This window comes from Elephas maximus, chromosome 2 (genome assembly GCF_024166365.1).
Source record: "Elephas maximus indicus isolate mEleMax1 chromosome 2, mEleMax1 primary haplotype, whole genome shotgun sequence".
Classification (NCBI taxonomy): Eukaryota; Metazoa; Chordata; class Mammalia; order Proboscidea; family Elephantidae; genus Elephas; species Elephas maximus.
The window spans coordinates 120,363,083-120,367,831 of record NC_064820.1 but is presented as its reverse complement, the minus strand read 5'-3'; the positions used below and the strand labels follow the sequence as shown (position 1 = coordinate 120,367,831).

At 43.8% G+C, this 4,749-nt stretch overlaps 1 long non-coding RNA gene across 3 annotated transcripts; it reads right to left on the bottom strand.

The window, feature by feature from the left end:
* Positions 1-1,183: 1,183 nt before the first annotated feature.
* On the bottom strand, positions 1,184-4,324 carry LOC126069087 (uncharacterized). Of its 3 annotated transcripts, none has more exons than XR_007515841.1 (2): positions 2,752-4,324; positions 1,184-1,807 (listed from the first exon to the last, which is right to left on the bottom strand). It is a non-coding gene; the product is annotated as an uncharacterized LOC126069087 (long non-coding RNA). The 3 variants fall into 3 exon arrangements; XR_007515838.1 differs by having other exon boundaries at positions 1,184-3,108; positions 3,909-4,324; XR_007515837.1 differs by having other exon boundaries at positions 3,909-4,324.
* Between the last annotated feature and the right edge of the window lie 425 nt (positions 4,325-4,749).

The window sequence follows — 4,749 nt, the reverse complement described above, 5'->3', positions numbered from 1 at the left end:
ACAGGCTTAGGGACATTGACTATCCCCTTTTCTATCATTGCTCAGCCCCAGCCCTCAGGGCAGTGGAGAGGGAAAAGTTTCCACAAAGGAATAATCAGTATATTCCCATCTTCATTTTTTAGGCTGGGATCCGTGGCTAGTGTTACTCCTCCCATTGGTGTTCAGAAGGATTCTGAGTGGAGAAGAGTGAGAGGGTGCCCGTGGCTCTGGCTTGTAGCAAGCATCCAAAAATAGAAGAATGGATTTGACATCCTTTTCTCCCTTTGCATCCTGTCTCTTCCAGGTGTGCAGTAAATTCAACAGGGGAATGACGTAATTTAAGGAAAGGACAATTGGAATGCATCCTGATGCTAACCAGTTAACCAGTTGCCCTCAAGTTGCCTTTGACTCATGGTGGCCCCATGTGTGTCAGTAAAACTGTGCTCCATTGAGTTTTCAGTGGCTGATTTTTTGGGAAGTAGATATCCAGGCTCTCTTCCGAGACTCCTCTGGGTAGACTGAGCCTCCAGCCTTTTGGTTAGCAGTTGAACACTTTACCCATTTGCACCACCCAGAAACTCAATCCTGAAGCTGCCCATCCCCAAATATTCTCTCCCATAGGCAGGGCCAACACACACAAAATAAGGAGGATGTGGTCAATGGGCTCCAAGTATGAGGTGAGATAAAAACCTGAAGATAAGGGACATCCCTCAGGAAGGTATGTGTGAAAACTGTCCATTAGCTACATTAAAAAGACTATTCACAAGAAAGTTAAGAGAATTATTTTATTAAGAAACATAGAGTGTCAATTACAAAGCAACATGTACATTTTAAAAAGTGCTTACAAAATAAATTAAAAATATATTCCATAAGTTAAAAAACATATACTATTTTAGCTATAACAAAAATACTTCTTCAGGATCTACTTGCACATACCACTTATCTGTTAGACAAATTTTAAAACTTGGCTTAATGTTTCACAATATTTTACTTGAAAATTCTTTCAAATTAGTTCATTGTATTTAAAACTATTTATGTGACCTCTTTAGCTTTTATTTTCTTCTTTTGTAAGCTTTTAGAGTAAGAACACAAGAAGTATCATTACATGTAGAAGAAATGCCAGTCTTTTAAACAGATGGCGGTTCAGCACTACCATTGAGTTAAACTTTTTTCCTTTTTCAAGGGAAAAATCTCCTCTACTACACTCTTAGATTCTTCCCTTGAGTAAAGCTTCTGCAGTTCCAGCTGAAAATTACTGCCATTAAGCCAGCGGCCTGGTCATCCATGCTACATAAGCTTTCCCTCACACTTGAGAGAGATTATTTCTCCCACATTATGTTGTGCTTTAGATGCCATTGAGTCACTTCTGACTCACGGTGACCCGGTGTGTGCAGAGTAGAACTGTTCCATAGGCTGTGACCTTTCAGAAGCAGGTCACCAGGCCTGTCTTCTGAGGTGCCTCTGGGTGGGTTTGAACCGCCAACCTTTTGCTTAGTAGTGGAGCACTTAACTGTTTGTGTCACCCAGGGACTCCTGCCTGCACTATAAACCTACATTAAAAAATAAAAGGTTATAAAAATAAGTTAGAAAACCCTTCTGTAATTAAAAATAACTACTGGTGGTCTTTTAAACGTCACAGTTATATTTAACATTCTAGGTACCTAATAAAGACGATTTATTTTACTGCTGTGAAATAGGATTTGTTTTGTTTCTACAAAAGTCGGCTGAAACGGCGCCACAATGCTATTAGCTGTAAAATTTTTTTCTGGCATCTACTCGTTGTGACTTCTCTTTTCTTTCTCTCCTTCATTGTCTGGGTATTATTTACCTGCAGAATAGGAGAATAAATGGTCAAAATGAATTTACACTATCTTTAACCATTGTCTTCTCTGTGCAAATCCATCTTTCGGTGTGCCCTCAGTACACCTGCTCACTGTATATCCATCCATGTTTTCTCCAGAGGAACACCCTTCTGTCCACCTACTCTTGCTTCAAGGCCAAGTGCCACTTCCTCAACAGACCTCTCCCAATTGCTCAGACCATTCTTCTGGAAACTCTCCCAGAACTTAAGTGTGTGTCATTTATCTTGGCACTCACTCATACATTATTTTTACTATTGCATCATAGGATCACCCATAACACTGAGCACATAAGAAATGCTGAATATTTATTAAATGACTAAATAAGTGAATAAATTAATGATTTCATTATCTCCTGGACAAGATCGTAAGTTCCTCAAGGACAGGACCTATCTTATGCCTCCTTATAGAAACCACTGAGTAACCTATTCTATTGTTTGAACCCAAAGTGCAGCCCTCCCACACACCTGTATGTGCCATAAACCAAAAAAACCAAACCCATTGCCGTTGATTCTGACTCATAGTGACACTACAGGACAGAGTAGAACTGCCACATAGGATTTCCAAGGAGCAGCTGGTGGATTTGAACTGCTGATCTTTTGGTTAGCAGCCAAGCTCTAAACCACTGTGCCACCAGACACCCTGAAGTCTTATTCTCAAGAGCAGTCTAAACTTAAAAAACAAGAAGGTTTCAATAACCTTTTGGCGTATTCCTTCACCTGAATTATCGCTGAGTAGTAACAGCCTGGGCCTCCCAGACACACAGTGTTCAAACTGATATAGTCCAACAGGTTACTAAGCACTAATCTTGCAGTTAAAAATCTGCCAAATCATAACTATTACTATTGCTAGACTTTCCCTTTGGTCTTGAAGGGGGGTCAAGATAAATTACTCTAGACTTTCTCTTTCTCACATGCTATCCAGGAACTTGATCTAGCCTGTCTGTTGCATTCTCCTCATGTGGATGAACTTCGTCGTGGCCATCTGTAGATTTGCCAGGGTTTCCTTGATCAGAAGGCATAGAGCCAAACAGATTTCTTACTTGGCTGCCTGGCGCTGAGCTCCCAACTCAGAAATGTATCAACCCAGATCAGCCTTATGGCCTCAGTTCTCAGCCCCAAAAAAGTGCCAGCCTTGGCCACTCAGACACACAGTGTTCAGACTGATAGGTCCATGAGGTTAACAAGCAGCAATTGTACATATCTGCGCTGGTCTCGTTTTGTCTTTCCGAAATTTGTCACCATGAAGATAAACTCCCTGCTTCACTTGTCTGCTGAAACAAATATTTATTGAGTAGTTATAATGTGCAACACTGTTCCATGTGCTTTTACATATTTTGGCTCATTTAATCCTCACAAATACCCTATCTGGTGTTTACTAATCTGATCTTTACTCTGCAGATTAAACCGACGCAGAGAGGCTGAGGGATTTATCCAAATTTTCAGTTAGAATTCAAAGTCAGGCAGCCCGCCTCCAAAATGACTTCCCTTAACTCTCCACTATACTGTCTCCATATTTAAGGTTACACGCTCATTCGAATGCATGTAAATTCATGTACAAAAGTCCATAACGTAAAGAGACAGCAATACCACCCATAAAAGCAATTGAGCAAACACAGGGTAAAGGTTTAATGTACAATTTAATTTTAAGAAACACATAATCATTAAGTGATGAACTCAAGCAGTGCTGGTCAAATTTTGGAAAAGATAAAAATCTCTTAAGGAACTCCATTCCCAGGGATTGTGATTTTGAAGGTCTGGGATGGGTCCCTGGGAACCTGCATTTTGAGCAGTCACCTTCCAGTGCTCTAAGAGCCAGCACATTTTGATGCAGGCGGCGCACTGATCATGCCTGAAAACACTGGCCTAAAGTTTAGAGACCCTAGAAACTGGTAGGTTTTGGTTCAGGTGTCCGCGTGGAGCGAATCGACAGCTTATACTTTTTACACATCTCATTTGCTCTTCAAAAGATAAAACCTGAATAAGACTCTTAGACCGACTTCCGCATAAAAGCCCTAGTTAATTTAAAGTGAGCTCTAAAATATTAAAAAGGCCGGTGCGACCAGCTTACCTGACTTCTGGAGTAGTATGGGCACCACCGAGTCAGGACAGCTTCAGTTACAACAGCGAAGGCTTTCTTGGCAAGTGACGCGCAGCCGGGCTCGGGACTGAAGGTGCGGCGCACGATTTCAGCGAGACACTCTGACTGCTCACGGCCGGCGGCAAGGTTTACCCGAAAAGAAGAAAACACCAGTGGGTGAGGAGAAAGAAAAAAGAGAGAGAAATCAAAAACTGAGTGAAAGGGATAGCGGGGGTGATAGAAGAAGTGCCAGAGACAAAAGAAAGGTAAGAGGAAAGAGAGAGGTCGTGGTTAAGGCAAGGGACAAAGAGCCAATGCAAGAAGCAGGAAGAAGGGGCGTAGCGAGACCCGCAAAAAGCGCAGTTGGAAAGAGGCGGGGAGGAAAAAGCAGAGACAAATAAGCACAGAGGCGGCCACGGACGCTTGCTCCGCCCAAGTTCTCAGGGCCCAGCCGGCTGCCGAGGGGTGGTGCCCGGCGCGGAGGCGCCACACCCCGGGAGGTGGTTCCCCTGACGTCGTTTCCAGGTCCCGGTTCCCTATTTGTCCTTCCTCCCGGGAGGCAGCCTCTTCCGGAATCCCGCTCCATCCCCCAAGGGATTTCCTCTCAAATTAGAATAGAAGTGGCGTCAGAAGCTGAGCGCAGCCGCGGAGTTTGGTGGCAGCCCCGCGCTGGCAGCCCCGCGCTGGCAGCCCAGTTCGCCTCCCTGTGCCGGAGCCCAACCACCGACAGGATTTCTACACGCGACCTCGTACTTCCCTTTCGCCGATCGATCGCTCACGTCTATCTGGAGAAGCCAGCAGCACGGACCCCCCAACTCACCTGGCTTTTACA